Source organism: Astatotilapia calliptera, chromosome 3 (assembly GCF_900246225.1).
Source record: "Astatotilapia calliptera chromosome 3, fAstCal1.2, whole genome shotgun sequence".
Classification (NCBI taxonomy): Eukaryota; Metazoa; Chordata; class Actinopteri; order Cichliformes; family Cichlidae; genus Astatotilapia; species Astatotilapia calliptera.
The window spans coordinates 47,916,625-47,935,254 of NC_039304.1; the positions used below are offsets into that span (position 1 = coordinate 47,916,625).

The 18,630-nt window shown below is 40.0% G+C and overlaps 1 pseudogene; it reads left to right on the top strand.

Annotated features, from left to right (window-relative positions):
• Positions 1 to 5,959: 5,959 nt before the first annotated feature.
• On the top strand, positions 5,960 to 18,574 carry LOC113015189 (uncharacterized; annotated as a pseudogene).
• Positions 18,575 to 18,630: the final 56 nt, after the last annotated feature.

The following is an 18,630-nucleotide window of genomic DNA, read 5'->3' on the forward strand; positions in this document are numbered from 1 at the left end:
TCGCGTCTCCCCGGTGTGCGTTAGCAGATTTATTATGAAATCTGTGGGTTTTTGACCGTTCTCCAAAATATTGAAAAGTGTAATAGATCATCTTGGACTGTAGGAAACTGTAACAGAAATTGTAATAGACCTTTTTAAATATTTTGGAAAATCACATATTCAAATAAAGGAAATGATTTGTAGGATTAATATGCTTAAAACAATCGTCAGTTTCAGCTAAAAATGAACTAATTAACTGTATGAATGTTTGTGTTCAAAATACAAATTATTTTTCGTTACTAATATAATTCTCTAAGCACAGCGAACAATTGCAAATAATGCAGAGTTATTATAGTTCGGGAAATAGAATCATTTTAATTTGTTTTTTACTTATTTTATGTCAGAAGAGCATAAAACTGTTGTTAATAAGAATGTGAACACACATAGAGGCTGTGGTATTCGTATGATTACATAACAGCTGAAGAAGAGGTTTCAGCACAAATTAAGCACTAATAAATTCATCATAAATAAGCAATAATTGTGTAGTCCATCTGCACGTCCTTCATCTATAACAGGCAGCTGCACAAAGCACTTTCGTAACTCTCCAATATGTCTGAAACACCTGCTTACAGCCCCATTGTTCCCTCATCCCTCTGAACACACTCCCACCCTCCTGTGATAGCTCATTCTTGTGAACCTAGCAGAATAGCCCCGATCCTATAGTAATGTTGTTACACTAGACAAAAAAAACAAAACAGCTGACCCTACTGTTATCTGATACACATACAGTATGTATTCGCTCTCTTACACATATAATTCATCAGCCTTTCAGGGCCTGGTGGGTCCCTGCTGCATGCAGCCATAAGGAGGGCTGGGGGTGAGATTCCCCAGCTTAAACCAACATCTCTGCTGCCAGCATAGCAAGAGCCACTAGTGCGTTCTTCTCTGGCCACAGCAGGCACCTGGTTGGCTTCTCAAGATCATAAGTCACATGTTTAGCGCTCACCCAGAGTCACTGCATCCAGCTGTGGTACCTCTGGTGTTTTGTCTGCGGGTCGCGGGTTTACATCCTAAGTTGAACCTCACTGTGGTCTGACGCTGTCAGGCCACTGAGAGATTCTCCTGGTATTTGAAATGTGCCGCCTCCCACAGAAATGTGTCACACCTTCCTCTTCACCCACCACACCACAGATTTCAACCACTGCACAGAGACCTGCCATCTTCAGAGGTTTTCTGATGACACTGCAGTGGTTGGATGCATCGGTGTGGGTGATGAGACTGGGCTATGGTGGACTCGTGTTTCATGTGGAGCAGCAGAATAATCTGCACCTCAGTGTGACAAAGACAGAAGAATTGACTGCTACCAGGAAAGCTGTGACCCCTGTTTAAATCCAGGGGGTTGACGTGGATGTAGTGGAGGACTGAACCTTGGAGTACACGAGTATTTTAAATTCAGGGAATTTAAAATAGAAAGTAGCTCGTCCACAGAAGGACTGGTAGCTCCCCTTACGATAAGGGTTCAGATCGCGCAAAAAGGTGTGAATGTGAATGTGTGTGTTTAGTTAGTTAGTTTGTTTGCTTGTTTTAATCAATTTTAAATCATGCTTTTTATCTGTTTTTGTTTCTAATGTCTCTGTAAAGCACTTTGAATCACCTTGTTGTTGAATTGTGCTATACAAATAAATTTGCCTTGCCTTGCCTTACACTCAGAGAATAAACTGGACTGGGTTAAAAACCCCACTCTAGAGTAGTGTTTAACTGAAACAATCTTGGGTGGAGGAGTAAACATGATCATGTAAACTATGCTGATAGGGTAAGGGCAAACAATGTAAAAATACTGGTCACAAGTGGACACCAGTCATTTCTTAATATTTTCATAACACAAATAATGGTATAGTAATAATAAATAGTTTGAATCCCACTTTTAATTACTTTACAAAACAAACATTGATTTCCTGTAATTTAGAGGATTTGGAAAATTGGAAAACCTGTAAATGTATTTAGACTATTTATACTTTTATAAAGTTAAATTTGTCACACAAGAACCACACAACCTTTAGCCTATTTCTGTAAAATATGTGGATTACTGTATTTACATGTGTTTTCCCTTATTCACAGCTTCTTCTGTGACTACCAACTCCTGGCCTCTTATTCCTGCTTTCTTTCTGGTCAGACTCTAATGCCATCTAGCGGTCATATCTGCATACTGCATTGCCACTGATCTTGTGGTTTCCATTTACTGCTGCAGGAAGATAGATTTGTAATTCTTGTTTTAAGCATAACTATAAATACATAAATTCCCTGCTGCCCCCTTTTCCTTATATATACTAGTTTTGATAATTAATGAGTTACCTATCGTTGTTTACAGCCAAGTCATTTGTGGAAAATGTGCACAAATTTACACAATAACACAATTATTTTAACAGCAATTCACTGGTCTGATAACTTTCAGAGCTGGGAACCATCAAAAAATTGTATGTACCATATATGTTTGAAATCAATGTATATAAACTAATATAAACTACTATTAAGATGAATGAAGGTGAATTATACAATATGTGTTATATGCAGGGCAACTGACTACTCAAATCCAGTAAAAAACAATACACCATTCCTTTTTAAGTTACAAACTATGTTACAGTTTCCTAATTCCACTGCAGTAAGACCACCAGCTGTCACCATGGAGATGGTGCAACACGCTGAAGATGAGTGGGTTTCAAATGACGTTGAATTTTTGTAAAAAGTTAATTGTATGTATTTTTTTTATCAGTTTTAACCAATAGCAGATGTTATACTTTTTAATCACATTGCGGTATGTGTAATAGACTGGACTGGAGAGATTTGTATAAAGCACAGACATGACAGAACCAAATTGTTAAGATATTTTGTCACTGTCTGTTGTATCACATCGGCAGTGTTTTATAACCCTGGTTTCAGTTCTTGTTTGTTGGTGCTTGAGTGTGTTATCATTGTGTCACCATCATTGACTCTGTACTTCTGCTTGTGCTCAAGTTCTCTCTGTATGTATCCAGGTGACTTGAGTGAACTTGTTAAATGCAGGTATCTCAAAATATCTGCATATTGTAAATGTATGAACAATGTATGAGTATTTTCAAAGGAAAACAAGGGAAAGAACAAACATACATCAGATACAGTGCTGTGAAAAAGGATTATCCCCTTCCTGATTTATTAGGTTTTGCACATTTTACACACTTAAATGTCAGATTATCAATAAAATTGTAATTATAGACAAAGACAACCTGAGTATGTAGAATATAGTTTTCTTAAGTTGTAATTTAATTTATTAATTAAAAAAAAAAAACAACTAAAAAAACTAACCAAACCTTCCTGTGTAACAAATTAAATCAATGGGCTTTGCCCCCTTTGTTCTCTCTTTTTTGCTGAATTATTTGAATGTAGCCACAATGGAAGGTTTCTGAGCATGGACAGAAATACAATGAACCAAAAATACAGTAGAAAAAGAGAGACGGGGCAGGGTTAAAGAAAGATAAAATGGGACAAGATATCATTAGTGGAAAAAAAAACCCCCACTAAAGGTTAATGTTCATTCCAGACTTTGCAACAGCTGTTTTTCCCAAATAGTCCACAACCCTTCTCTTTGAAGCCAAAGTTCAAATAATATTCTTTTTTATGTTTGAAATTCGGTTACTTTCTGTTAATTTCCGGATTTAATCTACAGGAAAGACACCAGCTGTAACCATGGAGATGGCACAACATGTTGAAAGTTTTGAGAGTGCTGGTGTCGTCACAGTGCATAACTTCTAACAGCAAAGTTGCACAGAAAGGTACAACACATCGCATTATTTACAATATATTATCTGTAATGGCATATAATGGATTAAAAATGTTGCAAAATAAATGCATGACTGGATCGCATCTTCACACAACACCGGTACTGTTGTGTCCTGAGTCACTTCACAGCGCTATTTTCTAGAAATCACAAAATACAATGTAATGCACAGAGGATAAAAAGAGAGAAAGACTAATTTACTTTTACAGAAGAACAATACCATTTGTATAACAATGTATACTTTATTGAGCCCCATGGGGAATTTCCTTCTCTGCATTTGTGGGCAGCCACCAATCTAGCACCCGGGAGAAAGCGTGTAGGCTAGCTGTTCAGGGCATTGAACCCCTGACCTTCCGAACATGAGAACACCAACCTAACTATTGAACTATCCCCTCACTGTAAACTGCAAGACAGTATTGTGCAGTGGTTAATACTTGCCTCACAGCAAGAAAGTTTTGAGTTAAACTAAAGCATCTGGCTGTGACCTTTCTGCTTATTGTTCCCATGTTCGCGTGGGTTCTCTCTGGGCACGCTGACCTAAAGAGGTTGGTTAATTGGTTGTTGCCTATGCGCAATGTAGACAAAAAATGCACATAGGTTTAAATGATTGTTTGTCTCTTTGTTAGCTCTGTGACAGACTAGTGATCTGTCCATGGTGTACTCTGCTCACTGCCCTATTGTACTGTAATTGGGGTAGGCTCTGCCCCCCAGAAACCCTGATAAGCATAAATAGAAGAGAATGGATTGATTGGAGTGACAACTCAGCCTCCATCTCCACTGTTTAAGTGGGAATCTGGGATGTCTTCTTGATCAGTCTGTTCTGTTTCTTTTGTCCCAGAGATACTGATGCCCCAGCACACCACAGCAGATTCATAGAAGGGCTTCAAAAGATCCTCATGCACTCCAAAATTTGCAAGTGTCCATTGCAGATGAAGCCTGCCCAGTCCTTTCCTGTAGATGGTATTTTTGTTGTTAATCCAGTCCAGTTAATTGGTCAAGTGAACAACCAGGTCCGTTTATTGTATGAGTCTGCTGTCCTTTTTCACATTTCTTCATCTCAGCTCATAGAGTTTATGTGAATTGCGAAAAACTCCCCAGTAACTGATGTTAAAAACATCTACGCAAATTTTTGGCTTTGGCTAAATGTTTAAATCATCATCATCCTCATCATAGTTTATTTATATAGCACTTTAAAAACACACAAGGCTGACCAAAGTGCTGAACAATAAAATATACTGTAATAGCTACCGTAAGAATAATAAATACGATAAAATAATAAACATAGTAAAAACAATAAAATATAGGTAAATACAAGTCAGGTAACCACTGAGTCAAAAGCCAGCGAATAAAAATGTGTTTTCAATCTGGATTTAAAAACCAGCACTGATGTCGATTGCCTAATGTGAAGAGGAAGATTATTCCAAAGCTGAGGAGCCACGATAGAGAACGCTCGGTCTCCTCTCAGTTTCTTTATTTCTTTTTTTTTTTTTTGCCTGTCCGATTTGCTTCTTTAGCCGTCAGAATTGTTGTCTGAAGACCAACAAGGATACCCAATGAATTTACTTTACCAAATGGACCATCACGGCCTTGCCATATTGGTCCATTTGATCGACCTTTATTGTTATTATTTATTTTATTTTATTTTATTTTATTTTCAGTTGTTACAGACAGGACAGACATGACTGGGGGATAGGAAAGGGAGAAAGAAAGATGAAGGAAAAGAAAAACAGAAGAGAAGAGGTACAGTGAGAAAGGGCACTTAAAAAGAGAAAGAAGAAAAAAAGATTCTCCTGGATCACCTGTTGAGAGAAAAAGAATAGAAAGCAAGCAAAAAAACAGAGCAACATACCAAACACAACACCATCGCATTAATCTAGCTAAGTGTAAACAGCAGTAAATACTAAATATTGAATGTTTTTGTGCAGCACGCTGGACCGACAGCGCACAATGTGCTTGGAAGTAGCAGCCAAGAAAGGTGTAATTTATGTCTATGAACCTGTGTGGATCAGCACTTGTATTCAAAAGGTTTCCCCATGTAATGGTCTGCTAGAGGGTGTAGGGAGCCATAGCCCCGTCCCCCGGGGCATGAAGTAGGCATGGATAGCCCAATGAAGACAACCGGAGTGGCATCCGTGCCACCCCCCTAGGAAGAGCTGAGAAGAGCCCCAGATGAGGGGTCACCCAGCAGCCACGGAGCATAAGCCAGACGGGGCTGCACTGGTGTGCCAGAGTGAACCGAGCCGCAGGCCCAGAGGCCGGAGGCCCAAGGGCCCCCCACACCCTGGAAGAAGCCTGACCAAGCAACAGGCGCCAGGCCCCACCAAGTAGCCACCGGGAGTGAACTTGTACATACCTGAGCGCCCAGCCCCGGAAACCAAGAACCACCAACGCACCGACCCCAGAGGGCATCAGCCACCGGCAGGGAGTGTGGTAAGGGGAGATACGTCTCCATACTTTGGAGGGCCTGAGATGTTCCCAGAGAGGTGGAGTCTAAGACCCGACCTGACATATAGACACAGACAAACAGGCACACACAGACACGGACATGCATTCCCACCCTCATGCACACATATACAAATACTCAGCACTCACCCAACGTAAGGATAGACACAAATGGACATGTACACACAATCACACTCTCCAAACATACTCTATACCCCAGTTCCAGTTACCCTCGCCCCAAAGGGGGAAGCAGCACCTAGACCCAGGAAATGTTACCCTTTCCCCCGGGTGGAGGCAAGCACACCACCCTGCAGCAGTAGGGAGGCCCCGCATCTCAGATCCCGATCGGACGGCCAACACCTCCTCCCAGCCCCCCCACCCCACCCCAATGGCCAGCAGAGAACGGTCTCCTCTCAGTTTCAGCCATGATTTGGGGATTGAGAGCAACAGCTGCTCAGCTGACCGGAGCGAACAAGTGAGGACATAGGGCTTCAGCAAATCAGACAATTATGCAGTTGCCAGACCATTTAAGGATTTAAAAACCAATAAAAGAATTTTAAAATGAATCTTAAATACAATTGGAAGCCAGTGCAGGGAGGCCAGAACCAGAGTAATGTGCTCAAATTTCCTTCTACCAGATAAAAACCGTGCTAAAGTGCAGACTAACAATAGAAAGACAATGTATCAATGTCAGCCCATTCGATAACTTTCTTAACTTAACTTAAGCATATATAGGACATTCTTGCAACATGACTACAAGAAAAGGGAAGGATTTATCCTTTAAAGTTTTTTTTTGAACAGAAATTGTATGGAATTAGTTGCATATATGTAGCTAAAGAAACTGCTGGCAAAAAAATAACCTATAGCTGTATATATCACCTTATGCTCTAAATTAAAAACTGCTCACCATCTGGTGATGTGCGTCAGTCAAAGCACACCAGAGTCAGAGTCCTCTATGCTTCCTTGGCTCTAACCACAGGTCCAAATGCAAAACCTTTGAAACTTGGATCAAGCAGTGTGCCCAAGTCAAACACCCAAACACATCATATGTCGCACATCTGATGTGCAGGAAATCCTTCAAGTGTGACCCTAATGTACAAAACAAGAACAAACAGTGAGATATTAATAAAATTAACAGACGCAGTCTGATTTTTATGGCCAATTATGCAGTAACTACACATAGTTATACTCTCACAGCAACTTATGTAACTGTATAGTGGGCTCTAGTCCTACAGGTTTCATTTTTGGAGACAGTTTGTATTACAGTGGTATCAGGTTGAATGCCGATATTCTCTCCTCCTCTGACAGCTCTGTTGTTGCAAGCTCAAATGATTGAAGGAGTGTCATACATTCATGAATAACGACATAAAGCTTGTCAGTGGAATGATCATACAAGTTGGGACGTGCAGCTCCCACTGGCTCACATTGCTCATACAACTATTGCAACATGTCAAATGTGCTCTTCCATCTTGTCTTCATTTCTTGAATCAGTTTCAGTGGCGGTCTGCCCATTAAGCCCTGTATCTCCACTAGCTAACCCTTTTCTTTATTTTTATTACTTTCTACATTGTAGAAACATATTGAAGAGATCAAATATATGGAATTAAGATGAAGGCACACTGAACCAACATAGCTACTACAGCACCCTGCAGGAACATGCCGTCCCATCGGTTTGCGTTTAGTTGGATGTTCATTTATTTTTCAACAGGAAATTGACCCCAAACACCTCCAGGCTGTGTAAGGGCTATTTGACCAAAAAGACAGTGATGGCGGTTGTGCCAGATGACCTGGCCTCCAAAGCCACCTGACCTAGACTCAATAGAAGTGGTTTGCAGACGGAACGCAGAGAAGGCAAAAGAGTCAGCAGTGCTCAGCATCTCTGGGAACTCCTTCAAAACCATTTCAGATGACTACCTCATTGAGAGGATGCCAAGAGTATGCAAAGCACTAATCAAAGCAGAAAGTGGCTCTTATGAAGAATCTAAAATATAAAACAAGATTTGAGTTATTTTACAGTTTTTCATTTACTATATGATTCCGTATATGTTCAATTCATAGCTTTGATACCTTGAGTGAAAATCTACAATGTAAAAATTCATGAAAACAAACACAAACCAATGAATGAGAAAGTGTGTCAATTTTTTTACTGGTAGTGTATATGCCACTAACTTAACTAGTCTATCACTCCAAAAATTACACTGTGATTCGTTTTATATTGCACTGTCGACATCCACATTAAAAACTAATACGCAGTCACACTAAACACACTTTTCTGCTGTCTTTTTTGTCAGCAGTATTTATAAATGTTTCTCTAAAGTCTGCTCAAGACCAGAAGTGACCCTGCACAGGAAGCAGAAAACCTCAGCTGCATATTAAACATTAAAGTTGCTTCAGTGTCACAGTGAGCAAGACAGCATGGAGGTCATAGTTTTCTACAGTAAACTCTGTGAGTACAGTATGTCTCTTGTCTCATGTACTTTACTTAAATATGCAATTGTTTTGGTTTTCTTTATTGTGTAGCAAGAGCTTACTTCTTATTCTACCGATACGGGCGGTAGGCGATACGGTCTCTCAATCACACCACCACACAGTACTGACCCACACATATGGTTCTTACACACACACTGGACATTCTGGACATTGTTTTCACTTCATCACTTAAATCACTTTAAGCATATTTGCACTGCACAAGACATAATGTGGATTGCACAACACTGGTTACTATATTCTTCATTTCCAGTTAATACTTGTACAGCTGCTGTTATTGTGTATATATATATTTATTTATATTTCTTCATACATTCTTATATAGTTCTATACTGTGTATTGTGTATTTTGTTGTACAGTTATTTTATTTTCAACTTTAATTTATATATTTTATCTTATTCTTTCCCAGTTAAATTTACCCTTCATTCTAATTTGTGTTGTACAGTTATTTCATTTTTAACCTTAATTTATATTTTATTCCTTCCTAGTTAAATTTACCCTTTTTAATTTTTCATATTTATTTCCTATCTTATTCATAGCATTTTCCTTTTTTGTTTTCTTTAGGTCACGAGCAGTTGTCTAAGCATTTCACTGCATATCATACTGTGTATGACTGTGTACGTGACAAATAAAATTTGAATTTGAATTTGAAAATATTATTATATTGTGTCTATAATAGATATTAGTATGGAAATTAGTGATGGGCAGATGAAGCCCCATGAAGCACTGAAGCTTTTCATCCAATTGGTTCACCCCAACGCGAAGCTTCATGAAGCTTCATTTGCTCTAGCAGGACACCTACTGGACGTAAAAATAATAGCTGGCATGAATTTGAAGAGTGTGGCCTTTTGCACACAGCCTGTAAATGTCAACAACAAAAGGAGTGTGTAAAACATGTATATTGTATTGATGGCAGTATACTGTGTATATTTATAGTGGCAGTATGGGAAATGATTATTTGGAAATGCTTGAAATGGAAATGATCATTTACTGTGAGGTGAGGTGTGGTTGGAGTGTGGACAGTAGTTGTGCTTTTGTAACGTTGAGGTATGGACAGCTACAGACTGAGGCGTCAGTCCTGCCTGTTCACATTTTATTATGTAAAAACCAAATTTTCACTGCTTTTATGACCTTTTTAGTGGGGAGAACATAGCTAGGATTTAATGATTTAACACATCTTTTGAATCCTTTGTCCTCCACAATGCTAAATAGCTGGGAGTCCTCAATCACCATGCTGACCAGGTCTTGATCTATTTGAGATTGTTCTCCTGAGGAAAGACAATAAAGATAAAGCACAAATATAAATATCACACACGTAACTTATAACAGCTGTATAATATTGTTATATCATTTAGTAACATTACTGCATCCTATATTATCATTGCATTTGATGGCTCACCTGGTCTTGCTCCACAATCGGTGTTCCTCTTATTCTCATGCAAAGCTCTGTAGTGCCTAAGCATGGATGAGGTGTTGCTGTTATATCCCAGCTCCCTGGCACATAGCAAACACTTCACCTTGTACAAAAGTCAAGACAGCTCAACATAAATTGTATTGCACCATCAGTATCATGACAATACATCTTCTGTAGAAATTTACATACCTTGTTGGGAGGAATAAGATCAAAATGTTCCCACACAGGGGAGGACATCCTCCTCTTCTTAGCTGGCTCCATTCTCTCCTGACTTTCTCTCCTCACTCTCATAAACCTCCAAACGGTCTCCAAACTCTCACTAACCGCAACTCTCCATCAAACACCCACATTTTTGCATGAAGTCAGAGGGGTTTATATCGCTGTCATATCTCGCGGCAAAGTTCGAACCACTTCATGAACCAGTCACGTGGTACAGCCGGGCAGCGAGGCTTCGGACGCTATCATTTTCAGCTCCTCCCATAAATGAAGCAAGCCTCGATACGCGCTTCGCGGAAACGCCCCCTCCATTACTCGACACACGCTCCGAAGCCTCGATACAGAACGTCCCATCACTAATGGAAATCATCTTCCATCCATCCATTTTCAACCGCTTATCCGAGGCCGGGTCGCGGGGGCAGCAGCCTAAGCAAAGAGGCCCAGACCTCCCTCTCCCCAGCCACCTCCTCCAGCTTATCCGGGGGAATACCAAGGCGTTCCCAGGCCAGCCGAGAGATATAATCTCTCCAGCGTGTCCTGGGTCTTCCCCGGGGCCTCCTCCCAGTGGGACATGCCTGGAACACCTCACCCAGGAGGCGCCCAGGGGGCATCCTTGTCAGATGCCCGAACCACCTCAGCTGACTCCTTTCGATGTGGAGCAGCAGCGGCTCTACTCTGAGCCCCTCCCGGATGGCCGAACCTCTCACCCTGTCTCTAAGGGAGAGGCCAGCCAGCCTTCGGAGGAAGCTTATTTCCGCCGCTTGTATCCGCGATACAAGCGGAAATCATCTTTATAAAGAAAAATCTGTTTATTTCTACAGGGTTGATGGTGATGACGGAACATGTGCATACAAGTTATTCTACGATGTCTTGTAAGTAGCATGAATTGAAGTCGAGTTTTCAGCCCTTCTGCCTAAATCCTTACTTTGTACTAAACTTGGATTTGTGTTGGGATTGGTAAACCTCAATTTTTGGATCTCTGGGAACTCAGCAGATTACTGCATTTTCCTTCTTTCTCAGATTCGCCTTTTCATATCACTTCATCCAGACTGCAGCTCTTTGAATATGAGTCAGTCTATTTTACCTGTGAAGGGGTTAATATTTCAGCCGAATTGAAAGTGAGGAACATTCGGCAAGTCCTTTCGAAATGTTCCAATAGCACTGTGATGAAAAGGTGCGGGATCAAATATTCCCTTGCTTCAGATAGTGGAGAATACTGGTGTGAGAGTGGGGCAGAGAGAAGCAATGCTGTCAGTATAACTGTTTCAGGTATGTTATTATCAGAATTAAAATGTCAAATTGAAAGTTCTGTGATTAGCCATTGCAGATTTATGAATTTCTACATTTCTTCACATTTTCAGCTGGTGGTGTGGTACTGGAGAGTTTTGGTTTTTTTTTTTGCTTTTTGTGGATTTCTCCACCTATTTGCAACTATCTAACCACTCCTCATCAGGTGTTAATTTTACTTGTTTATTCCCCATTTTCAAAGATTTTGCTGGGCCGTCGCTGGCACGCTTGACTTCAGAGTGGTTTACTGATACGGCATTCAACTTCACCCTAATGGTGAAGCGGTATCAGTTTTATGAGTTGAAACTCAACCGTTCTCCTTTGTCACCAGCAGTGTTGGTCAAGTTACTTGAAAAAAGTAATCAGTAACTAATTACTGATTACTTCCCCCAAAAAGTAATCCTGTTACTTTACTGATTACTTATTTTCAAAAGTAATTAATTACCTAGTTACTTAGTTACTTTTTAAAAAAACGATTTACAACCTGAAGAGGTGATAAAGTGATAGAGCTTTCAGCCCAATTCTACTTTTTTTGCATAATCCATCATACAAAATGTAATCAAATGAAAAATTATCTTCTTTTTTTAACTTGTTTTATCAGTTTTAATCTTTTAACTTTATGCATCAAGCAACAATTTAATTATATGCAACATTCTCTGACTTGAATAAATTAGTTTAACATTTAAACCTATTTTCTGCACATTCCAGCACATAAAATAAAATATTTTTTGTGTTTACACTCAGTCTTTCAAATAGATGCAAGTAAAACACAGCAGAAAATAAATAAAGTCAAAGACTCAGCGGTCCTTTTGCTCTATTTTCACCTGTAAAGCAGGAATAGAGTAGGCGGAGGTTTACCCTACTGCAGGTGTGCTGCGGTCAGTTGAAGAATCCGCGAATCTCTGTGAATTTCCCATCACGTCGTTGCGCACTCGGTGCTTGTTTAGGGGTTTTTTCGCTGTAAAAAGAAGTTTTCTTCCCACGCACAACGGACACTAATGTTTTTTGTCACTTTTTATGGAATCAAACTCAAAGTAAGGTCAGTACTTCCACGCTTTAAACGCTGCACGCTCAAACTCTCTCCCACAATCGATATGTGATCCATTGTTGATCTGCACACAGCTGTTGTCACTAACGGCGCACTCGCTTACGTCACTGTCGTGAGACATTCTCGCAAAAAAATCACAGTTTTCGTAACGCAGTAACGCAGCGTTCCTACGGGAAAGTAACGGTAATCTAATTACTGTTTTTGCAATAGTAATCCCTTACTTTACTCGTTACTTGAAAAAAGTAATCAGATTACAGTAACGCGTTACAAGTAACGCAAAGAAAACAAAAATAGAAGTAGTTCAGCAGAGTATTGTGCTGTAAAATCAACTTACTTCCAGACACATACAGACACATAGACATTTGCGCGCTAATTTGTCACGAAGTAATTTCAGCTACCTCTAAAACTGGTCAAAACACAGTTCCTTTTGGCGAACTTAAACCTATTTTATCACATTTCTTTAAACCTTTGCGGCCATTTTATATACCAAAATAGTGTTTCTCCCCCTCCGACTTCTCACTGGTGGTTCAGATCATCGGACTGAATCCCACCGCCGTGGACCAGATTAAAAACACCGGCCCAGACCCGAATGCACGTCCTGGGGCTCTCTCCTCGTCTAAGAGGGCTGTGCACTAGTTCATGCATTTATTACTTCCAGGCTGGACTACTGTAATTCATTATTATCAGGATGTCCAAAAAACTCGCTGAAAAGCCTTCAACTAATCCAAAATGCTGCAGCAAGAGTACTGACAGGGACTAGAAAGAGAGAGCATATTTCTCCTGTTTTGGCTTCCCTTCATTGGCTTCCTGTTAAATCCAGAATTGAATTCCAAATCCTGCTCCTCACATACAAGGTCTTAAATAATCAGGCCCCATCTTATCTTAATGACCTTGTAGTACCATATCACCCTATTAGAGCACTTCGCTCTGCAGGCCTACTTGTTGTTCCTACAGTATTTAAAAGTAGAATGGGAGGCAGAGCCTTCAGTTTTCAGGCCCCTCTTCTGTGGAACCAGCTTCCAGTTTGGTTTCGGGAGACAGAAACTATCTCTACTTTTAAGATTAGGCTTAAAACCTTCCTCTTTTCTAAAGCATATAGTGAGGGCTGGATCAAGTGACCCTGAATCCTCCCTTAGTTATGCTGCAATAGATGTAGGCTGCCGGGGGATTCCCATGATGCATTGAGTTTTTTCCTTTCCAGTCACCTTTCTCACTCACTATGTATTAATAGACCTCTCTGCATTGAATCATATCTGTTATTAACCTCTGTCTCTCTTCCACAGCATGTCTTTATCCTGTCTTCCTTCTCTCACCCCAACCGGTCGCAGCAGCTGGCCCCGCCCCTCCCTGAGCCTGGTTCTGCCGGAGGTTTCTTCCTGTTAAAAGGGAGTTTTTCCTTCCCACTGTCGCCAAAGTGCTTGCTCATAGGGGGTCATATGATTGTTGGGTTTTTCTCTGTATCTATGAAGCGCCTTGAGGCGACTTTTGTTGTGATTTGGCGCTATATAAATAAAATTGAATTGAATTGAATTGAATTGCACAGGCTTCGGTGCTGGCTCCCCACGGCGTCAGGAATCAGTGCTGGATCTTGGAACAGAGTCACAGATAACATTTCAGATGTTTTCGGCTCCGGCTCGGAGGACCAAATAATGTCAAAAAAATATACCCTAAAACACTTCTTCAGCAAAGACTCAGAGAAGAGAAACACACAGAACTCTTTGCTAGCAAGGGCAGCCTCCAGAACTGAGGCTCGCACTGAGAAACTTCCCCGGTCTTTATTTATACTTCAGTGAGCGTTTGTTCCTTACATTGGAATGTGGAGATGTACGTGTGTGTGTGTGTGTGTGTGTGGGGGGGGGGGGGGGGGGGGTGTCAGAGTGTGGCCCCATAAACGACTTCCCTTAACCTGCTGGTCTGGAAAATCCAACAGTTCATCTATATGTAAAGAAGGCACTTAAACTAAAACTGACATAGCTACGTTAATCCTACCGTAAAACAATAAGACAAGGTACGACCTCTCTCGTGTGGGGGTGAACACCCTGGAATGCTACAAACCTCCTAGGATGAGACATTCTTTCAATATGCCACCAACTATATACTTCTAAACACAAATGATTACATGCAGCATTCTACCATATGCAAACGTATATCATTAAAAGATTATACTGACTACTAAGTACAATTTTCCATTGACAGCATCATAAACAACAATCAAAGACAACAGTGCTTAAACTGAAGGTCCTGACAGTCCTAAATATTCTGTTCGCTTTTCTTCTTCCTAATATGAGCCCCTCTTTTTAAATATAGCATAAAATAGTAACACAATGATTAAAAAGGCCACTGCCTCACCCAGTGACTGTCAGCAGATTTGGAGGATATCAGGGAGGAATAAAAAATGTAATCCAATCCTTTAAATATCACAAAAGCGCCTCGCAAAACTTGTGACATTGTATAACCGAGGTAGTGACCTCAGAACGTCGGAGCATCATTAGTCACATTATCATAGTCATTAAAAGATTATACTGACTACTAAGTACAATTTTCCTATTAACAATGTGTAAACCAAAGAGGAGCTGAAAATGATTTCTGCAGTTTCTTTCACCCACTTCCAATGATATCAGTCCATTCAATGGGCCATTAGGGGCCATCTCTACCTGCCGAAGCAGGTGATTATAAAATACTACAGCCATGCTCCCGTGAGGCAGTGATATGAGCTGCTTTATTGGACTCTGCCCTCATATAACTGAAAAACATGACAGTGTTTACTGGTCAGAAGGGGGCACCATGGCACCTGTTATTCATGCTCACACTATCATATAATACTTAATCTTATGTAAAGTTTCACTCCTAGCTCTTTTTCCCCTTTTTGTCTCTGCTTTGTTGTCAATGATGGCCTCTGCTGCCTTTTTGCCCTCAGTCTAACATATCCACTGTTCTGTGTTTATTATTGTAACACACTTGCAGCAGTCTTCATAAAACTTACTCAATAAAGTCTGCTCAACACAAGAAGTAAAGTGACCTGCACAGGAAGAGGAAGACCTCAGCTGTGTATTTAGATTTAATGTCGCTTGATACTCTCAGTGAGAAAGCCAGAATGGAGGTCATAGCACTCTGTAGTAAACTCTGTGAGTACAGCATTCGTCTCTTGCCTCGTGTAATTTTCTTGAATATAGAATCTTTTTTATATTTTATGCAGTAGTCTGTTCCTGTTCTACCCCAACATGTTTCATTTTAAAGAAAATATTAGTTGTGCAAATAATGAAAATGTAACATTTACTAACACCTCATTTGCAAATTATGTGTTACTTTTTAGCACTTGTAATGTGAAATATATTTGTGCAAGTAATGAACTGTCATATGATGATATCAGTTAGATTATAATGGAGATGTAAATGTCGACCTCTTGCATATCCAATAAGTCACAAAAAGATGAGCAAACATACTTTCATGCTGACTGCAGATAAATTCAAATTTAAATTGTAAATGTTGGTGTGAAAACAAAACTGTCCGTTGGGACTGTTTCTGCAGGGTTGTTGCTGCTGATGGCACATGTGCAGAAAGGTTATTCTAAGATCTCTTGTAAGTAGTATTTGTCCTTTTATATTCATGTCATGTTTTCCAATCCTTCTGCCTAAATCCTTGTTTTCCACCACTCACACTGAATTAGCATGGGCCTTATTTCTTGAATCTCTGGGAACTCAGTCGTTGTTTTATTGCATCCTTCTTTCTCAGATTCATCTTTTTCCATCATTCCATCCAGACTGCAGCTCTTTGAATATGAGTCAGTCTCTTTTACCTGTGAAGGATTTAACATTTCAGCAGGATGGAAAGTGAGAAACACTCAGCAAATCCTTTCGAAATGTTCCAATAACACTGTGACAAGGACTTGTGGGATCAAATATGCTCTTGCTACAGATAGTGGAAAATACTGGTGTGAGAGTGCAGCAGAGAGAAGCAACACTGTCAATATCACTGTTACAGGTATGTTATTATCAGAATTAAAATCTGAAATGTGAAGGTTATAATGACTAAACCATTGCACATTTGTAACATTTATAAATTTCTTCACATTTTCAGCTGGTGGTGTGATACTGGAGAGTCCTGTTTATCCTGTGGGGGAGGGAGATGCTGTTACTCTGCACTGTAGAAAGAAGGCAGACAAACAAGATCACTTCCTCAAATTTCACAGCAGAATTCTATAAAGATAACATCTTCATCGGCACCGGATATGAAGGAAAACTAGAAATCCCTGATGTTTCAAAGTCTCATGAAGGACTCTATAAATGCAGAATACATGGAGTTGGAGAATCACCAGAGAGCTGGGTGGCTATCAGAAGGAAGTCGAATGCAGGGGAAGGTATGGTTTTTCTGTTTATTTACTTATTTGATAGCATATGTAAATTTATAATCACAGAACATCCGTGCTTTCAGTAAGCAGTTATAAGTGTCCTGCAGTACTTCAGATATACTATTGAAATGTACTTAATCCCAGCAATCCTGGCTACCTGTCATGATTCAGCTGCGTAACAGAGGCAGGTTAAAACTCACAAACTCACAGAGACACGAGGAATAACGTCAAAAGCACTACTTTATTGTAGGAATAAACGGAAAACAGAACTAAACTAAACTTGGAAATGATTAACTGAAATGCGAGGAAACACAGGGAAACACAGCAATGAGCGAGATGGAATGGAGGGAGACGAGGACATAAATACACAGAAGGATAACGAGGGACATGGGAACATGCAGAACACAGCTGACACAGATAATCATGTTTGCAGGAGCAAACATTACGCATACTGACGGGAGACTGTCAAAGTAAAACAGGAAGTACACGGAGGCGCAGAAAGGAGGGGAGGAGAGAACACGGGAGAGCACAGACATAACGGGCTGGGGAAAACATGGAAAAAAACACAAGGAGGAGAAACGAGGCAAGGGGACTCATAGATACTGACTAAATCCTTATTTCCTACCACCAACCCTGAATTAGTCTTGGTTTTCTGTTGGGAATGCTAAACCTTACTTTTTGGATCTCTGGCAATTCAGTTGATATTTCTTTACATTGTTCTTCTTTCTCAGATTCGTCTTTTCATATAACTGCATCCAGACTGCACCTTTTTGAAACTGAGTCAGTCTATTTTACCTGTAAAGGGTTTAATATTTCAACTGATTGGAAAGTGAGGAACGCCAGGGAAATCATTTCTCAATGTTCAAATGGCACTGCGACAAAGACCTGCAGGATTGATCATGCCTCTGCTTCAGATAGTGGAGAATACTGGTGTGAGAGTGGGGCAGAGAGGAGCAATGCTGTCAACATCACTGTCTCGTGTATGTTATTATCAGAATTAAAATCTGAAATTTAAAAGTTGTAAGATTGAACATTGGCACATCGATGAAATTTTAAAATTACTTCCCTTCAGCTGGTGGTGTGATATATACATTCAATGTATTTTTTTATTAGTAGCATGGATGAATTTGTAATCACAGAACATCCACGCTTTCAGTGAGCTTCAATCTGAGCCCTGTGGCGCTTCAAACATATAATTCACATTTACTGAATCCCAGCAATCCTGGCTACTATAATGGGTTTGCATTTAAAATAGTAAGTTGATCAAAATTTAAAATGAAGGAAGCAAAATGTACACTAAACATTCAAAGTTTAATGATATTGCTGTTCTGAAACAGAAGCTTTTACACTTACAGGATGACTTATCAACCCTAAATAATCTTTTTTTTTTCTTTTTGTGTTTTTATTCTTCCAGTATCGCATGAAGAAATTGCTTTTTCACACAATTTCTACATCTTCCGGTGCACAGCTGTGACGGTTGGGTTGGCTCTGCAGCTGCTGGTGTTGGGACTACTTCAGTGGAAGCTGCAACTGGGTATATAATGTTGTGCTTGACAGTAAATTTTACAATCTGTAACGTATTCCCTAATTGGTTTCTT